Below are 22130 nucleotides of genomic sequence, written 5' to 3' on the forward strand. Positions count from 1 at the left end.
TGACTGTGCTTTGTGGGCTATCCTGCAGTTGCTGCTTCTGCCTGTGAAAGGGGACAAAGACTGGACTTTGTTGTGCATTCGTGCTTGAGAAGAATATCCAAGTGCTTGGACTGAGCTTGCCTCTTGTTGTTGAAGTCTCAGGGACAACAGAGACTTCTCTCTGCCAGCACTTGGGCTTTCTGCTGAGAGTCCTGCCTGCCAAGTGGTGCTCTAACCATTCTATGGGCCCTTGAAAGGTGTGGCTGGTGGAAAAGTACAGAAATCCACACAAAGACCGCCGGGCGGGAACTTTTGACGCACCACCCGCCTTACAGCTGATAAGCGATGCGCCGCCAGCCTTGCAGCTAAAATCAACGCTCCACCTGCATCGCAGTTGGAAGATCGACGCAGCACAGCTGGAGAAATGACGCACATTACCCACAGAAGCTGCTGTTAACAACGCAAACTCCCAAGCAGCACGGATTCTTGACATAGTGCAACCGGATTTCAACACAACATTGCTAGTTATGGAAAATCAAAGCAAAGCCTGCCCGGACACGAGGTGCCTGTCCGGATTGACGCATCACTCCTTTGCGGGAGAGAAGAAATGAAGCACGCCAACCCGACCGAAGGAGGAACAACTCACGTTCTTGCTTGCGGGTGAAAAATAAACGCATCGCTGGCCTTTTTCGATGCACACTCATCCGTGCGGCTTTATTTTGACCCTACCCAGGTACTTTTGTGAAATAACAGCGTTCTCACTGTTTTCTCAGTATTAAGACTCTTATTCTCTTTAAAATTCATAACTTGACTTGCATATGCCAGATTTTTATCATTTTGGTCTTGTTTTCCTTAAATAAATATTGCCTATTTTTCTAAACCATTGTTGTTCATGTTGTAGTGTTTTCACTGAGTTACTGTGTGTATTGGTACAAATACTTTACACATTGCTCCTGAAGTTAAGCCTGCCTGCTCGTACCAAGCTACCAAGGTGGTGAGCGGGGGTTAAATGAGGGTGATTCTCCTTTACCCGGACTAGGGTGAGGGTCCTTGCTTGGACAGGGGTAACCTGACTGCCATCCAAATACCCCATTTCTAACAATCAGTCAATCACACATGTCTCAGATAATGGACCCCCTGGCACCTACTAACTATCGCTTTCCCAGACACTCCTGTGGTGCTTTTCACTGCACCATATGTACCTGGCATTGTTATGCAGGTGTGTTTTAGCTTTACACCTCCATGACCATATGGGACTGCATGAAACTGTATTCTGCATCTGAGGGGCATGCAATGGCTGTTGCAGTGGCCATCACATTGTGACACCCATAGCTTTTGATTCTGCCCCAGATGTTAAGGACATATATCTCATTGTCACCGCTAACTGACGAACAACTGCCAAGGAGTTGTGTGAATATTCCAAAGTGCTGAAGAATGCCTTGATGCATCCTTGTTTGTAGTTACTAATATGTGTGTGCCATTTCAAGATACATACAATTGAGCAACAATGGTATAGGAGTTTACTTATGTTTGTTTAGTTGTACCTACATGCACATTAACTGATTGAAATTACGGATGTCTTGCCAGTACTGTGTGGCCAGCCATTGTTGGCATGGTATTCCATTATTTGTCCAGGAAGGGATAGAACATGCGCATAGACATATGCCTCAACACAGACATACTTGCTCTGTGTTCCAAGGATGCATGTGTTGGTGCAAGTTTCTGAGTAATGTGCCAGTGATGGTCAGGTTCAGGGCAGCCGCATGCTGTAAGTAAGATGCGACAGGCCTGTGGTACTAAATCAGCACATGTTTGTGGGGTAATAGAAAATGTTTGGGGTGTATGTGATACACAATGTACAGGAAGAGGGAAGTGCTAGTAGTCTGGACCCAGTGCATAGTCAAGCTCCCTTAGATGGCCTTGGCCAATGACACAAAGGGGCAGATTGAAGGAAAATGGTACTGCAGGGAGTGCCTCACTTCAGTCATTGTGGCCCTTAGTGCACCCCTTTCCCCTGCCACATATGCGCTTAATGAGAAATAAGGTACAGCATTGTGCAGGTAGTGTCCAACTGCAATTTTTTATATGGAGGCTAATGATGCACTCAGCAGGAGTAGCAACAAAACTGATCATCATGACCTGCTGAGTACATAGGGGCCTATCATATACAATTATATGCCCCCTTATAACACCTGCTCTCAGCAGCCGTTCAAAGTGCATAAAATATGGCATTAAGTAAGTTCTCATATTTCCCAGAAGCATTTACTTTTGCCCCCCAAACAGGTGTTGGGCCCCCCTCCCATTCATGATGCCTTGGCGCAGGCCTCATGTTGTGCTGTTCAAACAGAGTGGATCTATGCATGCACCAAAACACTTTATTATGATTGTGTAGGGAAGATGGCACTTCTGCCCTGCCTCTGCTTCATAACTGTATATTAAAATGTCAGCCTGAAGGTGGCGCTGGGGCTCTTAATACTGGCAGCATACTTTATATCCAGATCCTTTGACAAAACATGCTGCACATGCAAATAATGGTGTTGCTATGGAAATGGGATACTTACCAACTGCTCCACCAATCTCAATGCCCCGGTGATCCAGTAGATCTTGATCCCTTGCGATAACGTCAGTCCAACAGTGTTTGAGTTGGTGGTCATTGCATCCGGTGCCAAATACTTGCATCAGGTGGTGGAGCACCTTGCCCCACCACAGCTTCCTGGCCTCTGTGGGGTAGCCCTGGATTACGCGGCCACTCAGTATACGCATCATAGGGAGGTAATGCTGCACAAGGCAAATGAAGCTCCCAGACTCATCTGCCAACATCTTGGCCATCTTCTCTTTCCCTGACATCATGCAGTGTAAATTAACTGCACATGCAGTTGCAGGGATTTTTTTGTAACTACCCCAACTACCCAACAAACTATCCTACCCCTAGGCAAACACCCCACAATACAGTAATAGATACAAAAAAAATATACTACAATAGACTGATTAAAAGACATAAAAGACACAACAGCTACAGAACACAGCACAAAAACACTCCAAAAACCCCAATTCACCAACAACGCCAGCTCCACACACCCTCACACAGTCACAGACAATAAGACTGTAAAGTGAAAGTGAAAGTGAACTCACTGTACCATGTATGCAGGCAGGATATCTTGTTTCCTCACTTCCTGTGCCTGTGCATCACGTTTTCAGTTATGTGTAGTTTTTTTTGATGTGTGACAGTCATGGGTTGATTTTGTACCATTGTGCTTGAAAAGGCCTGTAGACTTGCAATAGACAATCAGGGACCAGGTGTCTTTTTGCTGCATAGAAAAGTATTATTTAGGCGTTTGCATCTAAATTTTCTAACGCATGACAGTTATGCATCACATTTGTACCACTGTGCGTGAAAAGGTCTGTGGATGTGCGATAGACGCTCAGGGGTCAGGCGTCTTTTTGCAACATAGAAAAGAATTACGTTTAGGCGTTTGTGTCTAAATTTTTGACTTGTGATAGACGCTCAGGAGCCAGTCATCCTTTTTCTGGCATTGTGGAGTATGGAATTGAGTAATTTGCGTCATAAATTTGAAATGCATGACAGGAATGCATGGAGATTTGCTATATAGGCCTAGAATGCACCCAGATTCACATACCATGTCACATGGGCTATGCAATAATGTTGCAATTATGTGTGTGCCTATCCATTCATATTTTGACAGTGACATTGGTATGGTCAACCTGTATGTTTGTTTATGTGTGTGATGCATGGAATGACTTATACCTTGTGCATATGTGCATGTGTAACTACACTGTGTCCACATACATGTTAGCACATGTGTACTATGAGTGTACATATGTGTTCACACACTTATTGGTGGGTGTACCACATTATCTCTGACATACAAATGTACACATACCAACAACACAATAGATATGATGGCCTCTGTCCAATACATGGCAGGGCATGTGACAGCCATGACAAATTGCACTCAGAAGATGCAGTGGACTCTGGCTGGGTTGATATCACGTTACCCCTGGCAATTAGAATGTGCATGTGTGTGCACTCTGTGTTGTGTTATTGGTTTAGCCTTCATGATGCTCTGCTACACGTGTGACATATAGTTCCCCATGCGTCTTAGTTGCAGGAGAAGGTAGAAACACATGTGTCAGTGAAGGTTGCTATATGCTGTGTGTGTGCAAAGATATGTGCAGTGTCATTTCAGTAACATATGACCACAGTGGTGTGTTCTTGGGATATGAAATCTCACATATCTATCTTCCTGAATGGACACATGTTGGACTTTGACAAATGCCTGTATAGTCATTTCAGTGTCATTTATGTTTCCGTATGTCAGAACACATGTGAAGCGAATTTATTTCTGTCAATGATCTCGTGATACATATCAAATTACATTTGTGGTAAGTTGTCTTTTGTTCAGACTCCAATAGACATTGCCATGCCTGAGCCATTTAAGTGGTACTTGTGTGCTGAGATATCTGGTATATGTGTGCATGCCACCAACTAGGCACTCACATTCGTCCACATCATGTTTGTTATGACTGTCACATACAATGGCATACCACTGTGTAGCAGTGGTGCAGTCTGGCAAAGATGGCAGCCTACTCCTCATCACTACTGTTGGAGCTTTTATGACACAAACCCATGGTTGCATGTGGTTGAAGAGCTCCATATTACTCAGTACACTCTGCACTTGCATCAGTCCTCTGGCAATGTCAACAGATTATATAGCCAGAGAATGGTGTTAGAGTGTGTTGAGCTGGGATCTAGCCTCTTCATGATTGCTAATCAGCTGAGCAATACACAGTCCCCTGCAGACAGACACATGCACAATTGTGATCAGACTGGAATATACATTTTTCCCCTGGGGTACTTGATGTCAGCCTTTCCCTATCATGTACTGAGGACTGGCTACTTGCACTTGTTGGACTTGTCTCACTATTTGATGTCCTTGGTAATTTCACTGGGCAGCTCGATTAGTGATTGTATCTCTGCTGTGACGTCTATTATGGAAATGTGCCAGGAGATAGATGGTGTTATCTGTCACTGCCTCCTGTCATGTTGGCACATGATTGGCAACTACCAGGTTATAGTAGTAGCAAACATGACTGGGTTACGTACTGACCTAGCAACCCTCTCTGTACATATGTTGGATGATCAGATGTAGACATTGATGTGTTGCACAGTCAGTATTGGTCTATTTGTGTTCCTTCTCCATGTTTTACTGCATTACGTGTAAGGAATATTTTGTGTCCTACATTGTTGCCATTCTTTAGGCTGCTTACACTTTGTACACATCTTCTACAGCAACATTGTCTGGTCATACATGGACAGGATGCAATGTGTGACTTATGTAAATTGTAGATGAACACATCTTCTACTACTGGCTACATGATAGTTGCCAACCCATTGCTGGTATTTGTGAGATTTAATGAGTGCCACACACACATGACATTACACCTACCACAGCACTTGTGTCATTTCCAAGTGACCTCCCATGCTGTATTCCCAAGTATCTGTGGATATCTCTCAGTTATACATGCCATCTTTTGTTGACCATGAGTATGCATTTATTCCTGAGTGCTATAACCTATGTAACTCTTACCATGACTGTATGATGTTGATGTGTGAAATCATCTCAGTGCTGCTTTTTTCATTAGCAACATGCAACATATATATCTACTTCTACTCCCATTCATTTTTTGAATAGGTCTCTGACATGTTTGGACATTGCTGAAAATTGTTGCACATCCCATACCTGATTGCCATGTTAGAGACCAAACCACATTTGGGATAGTAAGGAAAACATTCTTCCTACATTCCACCCAGACAATAATTTGGTGGTGCATTGTCCCATTTTAATCTTAGATCCTGACAATGGACCATATGTTTGGATAGTGATTCAGCACCCATTGCTGCTTCATTTGTCTGGCAACCCATAGCACACTCCACAGCCAACGTGTGTGTACCATAAGTGAGGTACAGCCCACCATGTGTCAGGGTTCTGACCAATGGCGGTGCCAGGACATAATCCCATACACAGTGCAGGGTCTGCCTCTAACATTGGTTATAAACCCTGTACAGTTACTAAAGGTCCAAAGTTACCAATGATGCCCCTCTTTGTCACACGTGCACAGTGTAGGTGAAGCAGTTATCCCCCTGAGATGTGACACTGTTCCGTTCCTACATTACTTAAAAAACCATTTGATAACAGCCCCTACATTATATATGCCCCCCTTGCATATCTCCTGACAAGCGTGGTTATGATGTGGGGAAAAGGCTTGGATTTAGCACATTGCCCACTTGATGGCACGTTATTGTAGTGGTGCATGGATCTAGGCCTTTAAGAGTGACATGCCCGTGAGTGATGTGTCACTAATATGTGACATGGAAGCACTAGACCCTCTTACATCACAAACAATGTTGCTACCATAATTGTAACTATTGTGTTTCTTTCCTGCTCTTTGAGGTTTGAGTACATTCCAATGGTATATGTAGTGGAGAATGAGTAGACCAAGGAGATTCAGGTGAAAAGTATTTTAATGGTGCTATTTACAAAGTGATAATGATTGTACAGTCACTCTGTGTAAAAGTTCCGTACATTTGTAGTCTCCTGCGAACTCCTGCAGCAGTGTTATGTGCTTCCCCCTCCAAATGTGCTGCACCATTGCCATCATCCTCCTCGTTTTGGAACATCTATCTGTTCATCCCAGGGAACATTTGTCCATATACAAGTATTATGCCTGATTGCACAGACCAGTATGATTTTACATACCAGTGGTGGAGCATAAAACAGGCTTTCTCCTGTCAGGGCCAGGCACCTGAACATTGACTTCAGAAGCCCAAATGTCCTCTCCACCACATTGTGTGTTCTTCTGTGCCCTTCATTATATGCATGCTCTTCCACCGTTGTGGGATTGGCAAATGGAGTCATGACCCATGGCTGTACCCCGTAACCTTGTTTGGCTGCGAAGAAATGAGAGAAGATGTGTTGGTAAAGCTTGATAATGGTTTGGTATATACCATGGCAGTTGTTAGTTTTAGGTGGAGTGGGGACTCTGACTTGTTTCTGGTATAGTGTATGTTCATGTTTTGTAAAATGGTTTAGTAGGTCTGTGTTGATGGACATGACAATCAGGGATCTGGGGGTTGTCAAATTAAATCCAAACTGATGGTATGTGTTGTGTTTTCCATATTTGATTCAGTGTCCTACTGTTGGTGGAACCTACCACCTGCTGCCACCACAGTGGTGTCATGTGTAGGGACACCATAGTAGCCCTACAAAGTCAAACTCAGGCATCTATGTTACCGTGTTGCACTACACATGAAGTGCAATACTTAGTGACCCTTTGTGACAGATGATGGTGGTGACAGCCATCAAGTGTAGCAGGGTGTAAATCACACAATTGGAGGATGAGCAAAATTGGTGCAGTGGAATCTCCTAGGTTGCTATACATGATTTATCACAGACACTTTCAGCACATCCACAGTGAAGGCATTGAGAGGGGACATATCATTGTTTTACATGGATCCCTATGTACATGCACAGAAGGTCCGGTATGTCTTCTGTACTCAAACAGAGTCCTACTATGGCATCCATTGTCTTTACAGTATTGTGCAAACTCTGCACCATGGTGGACTGTTTCTTGTATATATGGCACACACATGGTGGTGTTAGAGGGGGCTTAAGGGTGCATGTAAGGTGGCACTACATTAGGTGCTGCACCATTTCTCATTATTCTGCTGAATGGTATTTCATGGCAGGTAATGTTGTATTCCAATGTGTGCAACACAATGCAGCAAACAGGTGAATGTGCCCACTAAAGGTACGTCAGGTATGTGTAGTTGGTAATGGCACCACTTGGGTGGCATTGAATATTGGTGCTGCCAGAGGCTTGAACACCATGACTAATGTGGGCTGTTCCTATGTGTGACTTGCTTTACATTGACATGGCCCATGCTATTCACATAGCTGAGGTATTCACTGTTTGGTGTAATGTGTGTGGGATCTGTATTTAGTTGTCAACAAGTGGACACTTGTAGTGGTTTGTGCCCAGCTTTTGTATGCAGAGGGGACATAGCTTCACCTGTCCTCGCGTGGTGTGCCAGTCAGGTTGTGGTTGTTTTATGTACATGTCGGTGTATGTGTATGTGATGTGCAATGATTGCAGTGTAGTGTGGCATGTGGCATGTGTGTTGTTGTCTGTACATCTGTGTTCCCCTGCCCATGTGTGTTTAGTGTGGTGTATGTCTTGTTTGTCCTAAAAGGCTGGTCTGTTGTCTGTGTACTGATTGGTATGGTGGCTTACCTACGAGTAAGCCATTGCCATATTGCCCATCCTGGAACAGCTAGTTGATGGTGGAATGCCGGAATATGTACCCATCATGTACACTGCCGGGGTATTTCACAAGGAAGTTTGTGAAGAGCCCATGGTGGTCCACAATGGCTGCACATTTATGGAATGGATAGGTGTTTGGTTGCTGCAAGTGGCACCGGTTGGACATGGGTGCAGTCCATTGCTCCCAGCACATAGAGGAACCCAGCAATTAGATAGAAACCTTGCTTGGTCTCCTACTGAAGTTGCTGGGTGTTTGGGAAGCAGTTGTGGTGGGGTGGGGTGTGAGGCATATGATTGCGTCCAGGACCTTTGGAAGGAAGACTGAGAACGATGGCTGAGAAATACCAGACACTTGTGCGCCTGTTGTCTGAAAAGATCCAGCCGCCAGCATATGAAAGACAGCAAGGAGTTTGGTCATGGGTGGAATAGTTGTTGTAGTTTCCAACCTTGCAGTGATGTCTGGCGCAATGTGGTGCATTGACTCCCAGGTTCAGTCGGTAAGTCCTGATCACATCTTGTTCCCTGAGACCAAGGATGGTTGTACGCTGTCTGAATATCCTCTCCCGCCTTCTGTGTTGACTTTGTGGCTTCTGTGGTGGTGTTCATTGATGTCTGCGGCATGTGCCAAGCTGGAGCATTAACACTTCCATGTAGTCCTGGAGGTTGCAAATGATCCTTCTGTGTGTTTTCCTTAAATGGTGGTGTTTGGGCCTCTTTTTAATGACCAGGCATTAAAATTTGATGCAAATCAGCCTTTGTGTCAATTTTAGGTCCACTTCCTAAGAGAGCATTGTTTTAGCGTCAGGAGGTAAATACGGCACTAGAGGGCAAGTGTAATTTTTTGGAAGGGAAAGCCTATCTTGCATATCATTGTCGCAATACAACGCAAGGTGGGTTGGCGCTCCCAAAAAAAATACGCTAACTCAGATATTTTGACGCTAGACGAGCCTAGCATCAAGATATAAATATGGAGTTAAGCTAGTGCCATTTTTGTGTAAAAAAGAAAAGACACAAAGCAAGTGCAAACGTTTCATAAATATGGGCCTAAGTGTTTGGCTTACCGTCAGTTGTGTCCACAATGGCATTAATTTGTGTGCCATTGAGCAGCAGCAGGGCGTGAAGGATTGGCTCCATAGCAGCACAGGATGTATGACGCTGCCTGCAGGTGGGTTTCTGTTTTACATCCCTCTGTTTCCACCTGTTCAGATGTGGTGGTTGGACTGCCACAGTCACATCAGTGGAAAACAACATCATAAGTGCTCCGGGGGGGACACACCTCCGAGAGGTGTATTGGCCTATTTCGCGCTGCCATGGTCAAGTGTTGCTGGTGGTGTCGGCAGGACCGCAGTGGTCTTTCATGTATGGAACCGCATTTATAGTAATACGGTGGTCAAACCGCTTACATGGGAGTGGTCCCAGGACTGCCAAACTTATAATCAGGCCATTAATCTTGATGTATTACCAGTTTTGAGAAAGCCCCAGGCTGTCTAGCTGCTAGGGTGCAAAACATGTGTTGGCTGTACGTTCCTAAATAGCGACTCACGCTCTGTGAAAGTATGGAAAATTCACAAAGAGCAAAATCCTTGGATTGACTGGAGCCCAGAAGTACGTATGACTAACTGGATTAACCACAGATGAAAAAACTGTCACTTCCACCCCTTTACAGCCTTCCAGGTGTGAACCCTCAAAGTGCAAGGCATGAGCAAGAGGATGAGATCCTTGAGCAACAGTCCTCTATGCAAGGTAAAATTTGTGAAATGAAGGGACTATGGACAACATCTGTACTCAAGAATCATGAAAAAATCGACTTGTTCTTTGAAAACATAAAAAAAATATTCCAGGACATTGTGAAGTTACACTCTGGGTGTCGAGGGAGGAGGATGTAAGGCACCGTATCATTATTATGTAGTTCATACAGGGCCTATCACAGAAGGTCTTGTTGTTAGGTGCCTGGCGAAAACAGGTGCCTCAGAAAATGCCCCGTCCACTCTTTACCAAAGCACCTGCTTCGAGTGTACTTCCTGATTCTCAACCTAATGTGGGCTCAGCATTACGTGATTGCATAGCTGCATACTGATTGCATAGTTGCATAGTTGGGCACGACAGTGAAATCCTTGTGGGCATGGACAGCAGCAGAAGGCTTTGCTCAGCTGTCAATGACCCGTCCTCACACAAGACACCCTAAATTTTCCGCTCCCCTATGCCACAAAAGAATGTGCATTAAAAAGCTTACTTTGCTAACAATGTTAAATTAAGTCCAATTACTGCTACCTTCTGCCTCTGTTTGATGTCATGTGTACATGGGCCTCTAGGTAGATATAGACAAATAAATGTCATGGATTTTGTTATAGTTTCAATCATTTGCCATTCACCCTTTGGTCATGTTAAACACATCCATTTTCAAGCATGCTGCACAGTCTTAATAGAGATGCAACACATCCACGTACATTTAAAAAAAAGAATAATGTATACATTTTTTGTAAAAATAAAAAAGGAATTGAGGCATGTATTCTGTCGGTGTTAATTTTAGTTATAAATTAAGATGTTTTTGGAACGGGAGAAATAACTAAAACTGTGTCCGAGTCCAGGAGAGAAAGCCGTCTTCAAGTGAGGTCAGTAGCAGAAACAAAGGCCCATATTTATACTCTGTTTGCGCCAGATTTGTGTAATTTATTTTGGCGCAAATTCGGCACAAACCTAACTCCATATTTATATTTTGGAACTAGACCTGTCCAGCGCCAAAGTTATGGAGTTTGAGTCATTTTTTGTACGTGAAAACCTACCTTGCGCTAATGACATGCAAGATAGGCCTTCCTGTGCAAAAAATGACTCTAAGGCATGTGTGCCTTATTTATCCTCTGGCGTCAAAATGATGTACAGGAGGAGGCGGGCCTTAAAACAAGGCGCCCAGCCGGATTTGCACCATTTTTAACGCCTGGGTCAGGGCAGGCGTTAAGGGACCTGTGGGGTCATTTCCATGGTGGGAGACAATGGAAGTAGTCCACAGGTGCCCTTCCCTGCACCCCCTGCCGCCCTCGACCATCCCTGGAGGACACCCATGGATGAGGGGACCCATCCATGGTGAGTGCAGGTAAGTGCAGGTAAGTATAATTAAGTATATATATTTTTTTTAAAGTGGCATGGGGGGGCCTAACTTGGGCCTCCCTACATGCCACTGTGCCCAATGGCCGTGGCCATTGGGCAGGGGGGCATGACTCCTGTCTTTGCTAAAACAGGAGTCATTTCCATGGGGGTTGTGCGCCAAAAAAAGGCGCTAGTCAGGTTTGAGCCAATATTTTTTACTCTAACCTGACTTGCACCATTCTTTGACGCACAACCTTCAGTCTTCCCTTCGCCTCCACTGCCTGGTTACCGTCATTCATACACTAACCAGGCCGCAGCACCGGCTAACGTCATTCCATAAATAAGGCGCCCGGCTGGCGTGTTGGAATGGCATTAGCCGGCGGTACATTTTTTTACGCAAATCTGCGCTAGATGTAAAGAAAGTAATGGTAAATGACTACATATAGTCCGTGAGGGGCAGACAAGGAAAAAGTCCAAAGCAAAAGTCCCAATTAAAAAAAAGACACACAAAAATATTTTGTTCAGAGAAAAACGTTCAAATTGTCCAAATGAAATAAAAAATGTAGCCTCCTAACCCAACTGTGGCTATGTATGGCTGTCCTAGGCCGATGGCAAGCGTCCCTTGCTATCAACTGCAACAACAATTGGATGTCATGGACCTCCTCCTCCCATGCAGGCTTTGCAGGATGCAGAGCAGGACAAGGCACCTCCAGAGGAGTATCACACGGTAGGGTAGTCATTGGGCAGAGAGGAGACACACTGGGACTCACAAAAATAGCACATGGAGAGGAATGCGTTTTAACATGAGTGATAATGGCTGATGTGCAGGAGGACAGGTGGGAGTAGACTCTAAATGTTGGTCAGCATCTGCATCAAGGTGGATATAGAACCAGAGAGAGAGTGAATGGGACAACATGCTCATGTCATGAATGGTACCCTAGTGATAATACACACCATTCTCCAGTGATATTACACATTAGGAACATATGTCTAATGAGTTCAAAATAAGATATGTGAGTATTTGCTCAATGTTGGGCAATGGTTTTAGGCCCAGGCAAAATGTAAATTACAGTGATGTAATTTGCATAATTTCAGGAATTTTGCATTACGCTTTTTCCCAAAATCATGGCATTATGCCATGTCTCGAAATTACTCTGCTACTTGCAGCATAATTATAGCATGGAAACAATGCGAAAAGCCAAATCACGAACAGCTATTGTTTGTGGCACTTGTGTTTTTTGCACTATTTTTGAAGTGCAAAATGCTTCAGCTCGTCAAAAACAGAGCAAGGATCCAATTATGCAAAGCTATAGAGCTAAATGAGAGATTCAAATTTCCTAGAATTTCCTGCATTTTTCATATATTTAGCATGATCATGCAAAAGCAAATAATGCAAATTCCACAGACCCCTAATCTTATTCTCTACACTACACATGGGATGGCACATAAGAATACTGTTAACAAAAATATGATCTGACATGAATATCCTAGCTGATATATTGTTTACAAAAATATAGCTTCATAGGTAGTAGGTATTCTATTATTATCTGTAGTGGGGCAATATTTTAGTAAATACAATTTAGGACACAATCAGGGCTATTGACAAGTAACTTTACTCTTACACTTTTGAGTAACTTTGCTGCTTTTGGCTATTTATAAAATCTGAGTGTAAAATTATATAAAAGTGTAGAATTACCTATCTCCTTCCCCTGAATTGAGGGTGCAGCCATATTTACAAGCGTGAGTTACTACTAACAAAAAGTAACAGTAGTAAGTCCAGTACCCCACATGGCCAACCACTGATACTGCAACACTCGACCTTGGAAAATAATGGATATAGGGAGTCTAATAAAACTCCATAGGAACCAGTGCAAAACTAAATTAAATTGTTTAAAATGGTTGGAAATATAAATAAATATAATTAAATTTTAAACAAATATGTTAAACAGTCTTTCTTTAACTTAAATATGAATTAAAGTAACATTACATTTTTATAAAATACATTTAAATTTCTCTTGATTAAATCTATACATCACTTTTAATAATTGATGCATAATAAAAAAAAAATTGTTTTACTTTCGGTGGGAATATTTATTCATTAATTTAAACTTCAGAAAAATATTATTAATTTAGGTTACTACGTTTAGATTAATTAAACATTTAATTAAAAATTAGGTTAAAAGTGCTGAAGCATTATCTTCTTTTGTTCTACGTTTAAAAGACATATATGACATTAAGTTACAATAATATTTAATAGAAAAATAATTTTACTACATTTTTTTTTCAAATTTAGTAAACGTTTTTAGGTTTCCTTATTCTTTTACATATAGGGATCTCAGCCGGACTGTTCAGTCTCGCTATGGTAAACTTTAGGGAATATAGGTGGCCAAGCATATCTGCAACTATCGGCCCACATATAGTTAGGGCCTAAATGTTCAAAAGAGAGGGCCCAAAAGTATGTACGGGTTGAGGGGGTCAAAACACCTCATGTAGCCCTGCCTTGGATTATTTTGCTAAGCAGTTCACGACATTGTCTGTGTGAGAGGGAAGCATTTTTATTCCAGAAGGTGAGGCGTACTACACTTTCATTTAAAAGGCAGTGTATGTAGGATTAATGGTAGTATGGATGCTTATCTCTTACTAGCTTTCATCTTGTAAAAACATGTTATGGCATCTTAACAATTGCTGCTCCTACTTACAACTACTGCAACCATACATTCCATTCAAAGTTAATAAAATCCGTAATAATCAGTTCTCATTTGTATCTATAAAAGTATTAATCTTTTCGTTTCGAAGTAAAAACGCCATGGCGATCGTAAAGAATTCCGCAAATGTATTATATTATAGCGATGAAATGTTGTTGTTGCCATGGGCCCGTTTTAGCAACATGATAAGGAAATCTAATGTGGAATTTCATTGCCACAAACTGCACAGAGTACAGTTGCTCATTGGGTGAATCAACTTCCTCTTTTCTTGCCCTCCCAAGATTGTTTGTTGCAAAAAAGAGCCATTAGACCTTTTTAGGGACAACAGTAGAATTCTCCCTTGAGCTTGATTCAATATAAGAAAAGGGTTAGGGCAGAGATAAGAAGCAAAATCATTAAATGGTGTTTAAGCTTTCATATTGATCGAAGAAAAGGAATAATTCAATACTAATGTTCTACTGGATACAGAATTCATCGTTCAATTTGTTTCATTCTGCCTCTGTTGGTAATTAGAAGTTCCACTTCACAATTCGAAATGTATCTGTGAGGTTTTGCGGTCGCCAAACATCTTGCTAGTTTTTTGTTGTTGTAAATATATGTAATGGGTGGTTTCAATGAAAACAGCTGATAAGTGAACATTGCACAGAAAGATAAAAGATTATCGTATTAGATATTTTCTTAAGGCGCCTATAAAATTCTTGCTACTTAACCAGCACCCTAATCTTAAGTAAAACGTATGCGTGTATCCGTTTTTATGTATGTGGTATTTATGCAGTGCAAAGCTAACAAAAAATATAGTAGACTGTTGTACTGGATCAAGGGATAAAACATAGGGCATAATTACGAACCTGGCAGTCTCATGACAGCCAGGTATGTGGATGGAGGTCGGGCCGAGTCCGAGCACCACATTTCAACAGCAGCGGATGTGTCAGGATCAGTCCGCTGGCACTACCAGGATTAGTCGTCCCGGTGGTCTGGTGGTCCCGGCGGTCCTAATGTCCACCAGCGATTTCATGGTGGTTTCACTGCCATTAAATGCTGGCAGAGAATGGGTGGCCAGCACCATCAGAGTGTTCACTGTCTGCATTGCAGACAATGTAACATTATGACAGTGCTGGTGCACTCTGCATCCTACGGCATTGCCGCCGGATTGATTACCAGCCAGAGACAATACTCTAGCATGTTTCCCGCTAGGCCAGTGGGCGGAAACTCTGGTTTGCGCCCACCGACCTAGCTGGAAACTCAGAATGGGCCCGGCAGGCCCATAATTAGTGTGTGATAGGAGGGGTAGCTGAATTGTGGGCTCTTACTGCTTCATGATGTAGTGCTCTTTAAAGAGGTGAGTTTTCACCACTTTCCTAAACTGTAGCAATGGCTGGGCAGTCCCGATGGATGCAGGGAGATTTATCCAGATCTTAGAGGCACATATGGAGGAAGCCTGTTTTTTGCACTTCTTTTGATCAAGTCTGATGGTGTCCCAGCTGTGAGTTTGTCAAGAGCCACTAGAGATGATAAGCTTGTTAACCAGGCAGTCTGGAGTGTCAGTGATTATGGGTTTGTAGAGGATGGAGCTGGTTTTGAAGATAGTGCGTGCCTGCATGGTGAGGCAGTGGAGTTCCATTGTGTGCAAACTAAGCAGAGAAAACATGAGAAATATACATAAAAAGCACGCACCTGATTGCCAATATCACAATCTGAATTTTTCTTTTTTACATGCACAGATGCACATAGCACTTCCGTAAAAACTGCAAGGTGTGCAAGTATTTTTTAGTTATGACACACACAAATGAGGAAGTAGTTGTTCTCTGAAAAGATGCAGGGCACAGGCTAAGCAAATGGCCTTAGTACATCCACACTGAAACCAATTTGAAAACATTTGCATTGCCTTTCTCATGCTACCTTGCACTTCACAACTGTGGCTAGAAAACAATAGAAGGTGATTGAAGGAATGCTTGCAAATGTCTCAGGCACTGGCAATTGGTCTGGGATGGATTCCAGTCCATCGTTTGTTTGCCACCGGCACCACCACAGACAGGCAGCAGCCATATGCAGATCAATGTCGGTCCTGCTCTAGTCGGACAAATCCAGCCTCAAATGACACCTAGTCAAACCGCCTTTGTTACATATTAGACAGACTCCATTTCCCAGGTAGACTAGTGTATTCAAGCATTGGAATCAAAAGCCACTAATAACTGTCTCCGTTCTGTTTCAAGAATGACCAAGAGGTCTCAGCGAACCCAAACAATGAATCTCCTTGCTAGTTCACCTCTAGTCTTGCAACCAATCTCTTGTCTCTATATATTCATCTATGGTGGTTGTCGATCTCCTCGGGGGTATTGTAACAGTATGGTCCCCCAAAGCAATGCATCATCAGTTCCAACCATTCCCTGTTTCGGCCTCTTATACAAGTAATTTCAGTTTACACACAGGCAGGAGCTACTTTACTTCTTTTCCCTCCGCATACAAAGTTTGAGAACACCGCCTGAAGTCCACTAAAGAATTTTCAGATTAGCACTTCTGAAAAGTTGGCAAGATCTGAAAGGAGTTGTAGGAGGACACTCTTTGTGAGGGATACTTTCCCACTACAGAAATTGAGGTGGCATCACTAGAACTGGGTAAAGGCCCTCAGGGCTGATATGTCTTACTCATGACTTACCCGTGCCATAACGTCTGGTGTTGGGTGCACCATGCCAGCAAAATAGTTTTTAGTGTCTACTGTCCACTGAAATCACTAATCTTCTAGCATAGAGGATAGCTAGGTAGCATCCCTCTTCAGTGATCACAAACAGAATCTGCAGCAAGTTATGCACAATTCTGATAACTGCCCAAATATGTCAAAAATAAGCATTAAGTCCTGCTTTGGATTGCTCAAATACAACAATATTTTGTTAGAAATTGGGTCTTTGGTTGGCAGTCAGGTTACCTCTTGTCGAAGCAACGCCACTCACTCTAGTCAGGGTAAAGGAGAACCACCCTTAGTTAATTCCCACTCACCCCCTTCGTAGCTTGGCACAAGCAGGCATGCTTAACTTCAGAAACAATGTGTAAAGTATTTGTTCCAACACACACAGTAACTCAGTGAAAGCACCACAAAATGACACAACACAGGTTTGGAAAAAAAGGGAATATTTGTCTAAACAACACAGGACCAAAACGACATACACAAGTCAAAATATGAATTTTCAAAAGATTAAGGGGGTCATTACAACCCTGGCGGACGGTGTTAAAGCGGCGGTAAGACCGCCAACAGGCTGACGGTCTTTTTTTAGTATTATGACCCGCCATGGTCATCCGCCGCTTCCCCGTTCCACCTGCCAGGGCAGAGATGACCGCTGGGCTGGAGACCTTGGTCTCCAGCCCGGCAGCCGTGACAATACCGCCGCTGGTATTGTGACCCGGCTTACCCCGTGGATTTCCAGCGGTAGGAACCACCATGAAATCCATGGCGGTAAGCACTATCAGTGCCAGGGAATTCCTTCCCTGGCACTGATAGGGGTCTCCCCCATCCTGACTCCCTCCCCTACACCCCCCACCACCCCTGCCAACCCCCAAAGGTGGCAGGGCCCCCCTCCCCACCCCGACCACCCAACATTACCTTACACATACACACCCGACACGCACGCAGACACCACCAACACACATACACGCACACACACCGACATACATGCCAACATCCACACACACACTCAGACACGTACACCCACATTCACGCACACATCCATACAGACATACATACAGACAGACACGCACACATTTCCGAAACATGCAACACCCCTGCAAGCATACACGCACTCACACACCCCCCTACATACACAGATGCACACCCCCCACACTGCCACGCAGAATCACAGGATGTTATTAGCTCGGCGGTGTTCTGTTGGCGTGCACCCTCCACTTCCCCGCCGCCCGCAAGTATGGCTGTTGGCGGCTCTCCGTCAGAAAAATGACGGAGGGCAGCCAACGGTCATAATACGCCGAGCGGCAAACCGCCACTACTGGCGGTCTTCCGCACGGCAGTCCCTCAGCGGTCTTCTTAAAAGACCGCCGAGGTTGTAATGACCACCTAAGAGTCTTAGGCCCTCAGTCTGGCAGTACTCTTCCCCAAAATATGACATTGGCGGTTTGGCTCAAGCCAAACCGCCAATGCACCACTCCGTCCACCAGGGGTTAACAGCCACCGGGCTGGAGACTTCAGTCTCCAGCCAAACGGCCATCACTGTCCCACCCGTGGGCTTATGACCCCGCCTACCGCCGTGGTTTTCGTGGCTTCCTTACAGCCACGAAAACCATGGCGGTAGTCACTATCAGTGACAGGGAATCCCTTGCCTGTCACTGATAGGGGTCTCCTGGCCCCCTCCCCAATATTCTCCCCCACCCTTCCTCTCCCACTTCAACCCCCCCCAGGACATACACACACATTCATGCACCATCATACGCATGCATAGACACTCATACCCACATTCACCCACACATGCATACATCCATTCACACACACATCCACACACACTTACATACACACACGCACCCACGCATTCACACAACACAACATACACATACACTAACAACCATGCATACACACACATTCCACATGCCACACATCCGTATGCATGCACACACAAACATACACCCACACACACACACAGCACCCCCCAGGTGACGGGACGGGGCGCTGCTGCTAGCAGCAACGTCCGCCAGCAGAACACCACCAGGCGTATCATGGGTCACGCAACATTACCGCCGTCCGCCACCATGACCGCAGCCAGAATTCCGCCCTCCTTCTGGCTGAATTCCAGCTACGGTCATCATATGGTGGATGGTAGGTAGCCGAGGCTATTGCATTGGTTCATCCATGATTGGCATATTTGATTTACTAGTAAGTCACTAGAGGTGCCCAGGGCTTGTAAATCAAATGCTACTAGTGGGCCTGCACTGGTTGTGCCACCCACATTAGTAGCTATGTAAACATGGTTCAGACCTGCTTCTGCAGTGTCTGGGTGTGCAGTTTTAATCTGTAAATTCGACTTGGCAAGTATACCCACTTGCCAGGCCTAAACCTTCCCTTTTCTTACATGTGAGGCACCCCTAAGATAGCCCTAGGTAGCCCCAAGTGCAGGGTGTAGTGTATGGTTGAGGTAGGACATATAGTAATGTGTTTTATATGTCCTGACAGTGAAATACTGCTAAAATAGTTATTCACTGTTGCAAGACCTGTCCCTCTCATATGTTAACATGGGGGCTACTTTTACATATGATTAAAGTGTAGATTCCCTTGGAGAGCGGACAGACCTGGAGTTTGGGGTCTCTGAGCTCACAATTTAAAAATATATCTTTTAGGAAAGTTGATTGTGTGTTTGAAAATGCCACTTTTATAAAGTAAGCATTTTCTTGCTTAAACCATTTCTGTGACTGCCTGTTTGTGGATTCCCTGTCTGGGTCAGGTTGACAGTTGGGTTGGTTGCACCTCTCATTAGACAGTGACACAAAGGGAGCTGGGGTGTAGTCTGTATTTCCTGATGAGCCATCTGTGCTAGGAGGGTGGGGAGGAGTGATCACTCACTCCTGAAAGTGCTGTGCCTGCCTCACACAATGCAGTCTCCAACCCCCTGGTGTGTTCTGGGGCCTGGCCTAGGCAAGGCAGGATTTCACAAACAAGAGAGACTTTCCTTTGAAGTAGGCCTACTTCAAAGGGCAAAATGGGTATAAGAAGGGCACTCAAAACCACAGACTTTAGAAAACTTCTGGAAACCAAGAGGAACCTCTGCCTGAGGAAGAAGAGCTGCCCTGCCTGTGACTGTGCTTTGTGGAGTTATCCTGCAGTTGCTGCTTCTGCCTGTGCTAGAGGACAACGACTGGACTTTGTGTTGCCTTCCCTCTTGTGAAGAACTTTCCAAGGGCTTGATTTAGAGCTTGCCTTCTGTTGTTTGAAGTCTCAGGGACAGCAAAGACATCTCTCTGTCAGCACCTGGAGCCTCTGCTGAGACTCCTACTCTACCAAGTGGGGCCCATCCAGTTCCTGGAACCCTGAAAAGCGAAGCTGGCAGCCCAAGATCGACGCGTTGCCGGCTTCGCGACTGAAAATCATGGCTCACCTGCAACGAGACCGGAAGATCGACACCCACAGCTGGAGAAACAACTCGCAGCATCACTGACGGAGGCTGGTGAAATCGCAACCCCATTGTGTGGTTTTCGGCTCATCGTGCAGAAATATTTCTGATGCAAACATCGCTAGGTGTGCAAAAATGACGCAAGCCCTGCCCGGACCTGGGAGTGCGAACCTAATCGACGCATCGCTCGCCTGCGTAGAGAAGAAACAGCACACGCTGACTCGACAGAATGAGAAACAATGCAAGGTCTCGCTTGTGAGTGAAATTGACGCTTCGCACGCCCTTTTTGATGTACCCTTGCCTGTGCGGAGTTATTTTTGACGCACCTAGGTACACTTTCACGCTAACAGCGTTAGCGTTGTGTTTAAAACCACATGAAGACTCTTTTTGCTTTTTAATTGATAACTTGACTTGTGTATTGTGGATTTTTGTCGTTCTGGTCTTGTTTTGTTTAGATAAATATTTTCTATTTTTCTAAACCTGTGTTATGTCATTTTGTAGTGTTTTCATTAAGTTACTGTGTGTGTTGGTACAAATACTTTACACCTAGCACTCTGAAGTTAAGCCTACTGCTCGTGCCAAGCTACCAAGGGGATGACCGGGGGTTAGCTGAGGGTGATTCTCTTTTATCCTGACTAGAGTGAGGGTCCTTGCTTGGACAGGGGGTACCCTGACTTCCAACCAAAGACCCCATTTCTAACAAGCACTTGCACTTGAGCACTGGATAGCAGTGGTAAAGTGCCCAGAGTAACAAAAACTGCAAAAACAGAGTCCAGCACACATCAACAACCTGGGAAACAGAGGCAAAAAGTTAGAGGAGACCACGCCAAGGATGCCAAGTCTAACATATATCATCTGCATACAGTGTTACTTTGTGGGTCATGTGATGAATTGTCATCCTGTGCATCTCAGTTCCTTATTCACCTAGCGGGGAAACAGCTCCTTCATCAATATGAATGTCAAGAACAAAAAGGAGCATCTCAGTCAGGAATTCCTCTGGTTGGACCAGCTACTAAAAACTATCCTACCTGGCCTATCTCTTTGTATTGATTAGGTGTACAAAAGACAGAGCCACTGTATAGGTAAACAGATGAGGCCGAAGGCCGATTATAAGGTTATGGAACTCCAAGGAGACTTGCAGTATTCTTATCATGCGTGCCAGGGGGTACCTTATCCCTTAAATCATGCTGGATAGACTGGAAGCTGTGAATCCTTTGGTAAACCTATCTCAGATCAGATCATTTACTACTAACGCTTTTGCGTTGCTGAAGAATATTCCAATAAGTATCCCACCATGAAGAGTCTAACTGGGGAAACATCACGTACAACGCGGCAAATACAAAGAGATGCATTTACCAAAGTGCCTTTGCCAAGGATACGAATTTACCACACATGGCTTTAACACGCATGCCTTTACCACAAATATACCTTTACCACTCATTCCTTTACAATAAATTTCATTGTAAAGACATGAATGGTAAAGGTGTATGCATGGTAAAGGTTTTAAAGGTCAGTACAGGTACGTTTTAATCAGGTTGAGTGGGATATATATATATATATATATATATATATATATATATATATATATATATATATATATATCCACGCTTGATTCAGCGTGCTCGACTGCTCCTGAACGCTGGGGGTGCCGAACATGATGCGCGCCACCACGTCTCAAATCCTCACTTGCCTTCAATGATCCAAAAAGGTGAAAGGCACTCCAAGAGCACAGTGAAATTCTTTTATTTTTGTTAGTGGCGCATAGCGGGACACGTTTCGGCATTACACCGCCTTTGTCAACCTCGCGGTCGCCATATTAAATTTTACATTTATACATCGAATGTGATCACGTGATTTCAGAATTATAGTCTACACTTACTATAAACACATCCAATGTAACAATCTGCTCAATATA

Source organism: Pleurodeles waltl, chromosome 1_1 (genome assembly GCF_031143425.1).
Source record: "Pleurodeles waltl isolate 20211129_DDA chromosome 1_1, aPleWal1.hap1.20221129, whole genome shotgun sequence".
Lineage (NCBI taxonomy): Eukaryota > Metazoa > Chordata > Amphibia > Caudata > Salamandridae > Pleurodeles > Pleurodeles waltl.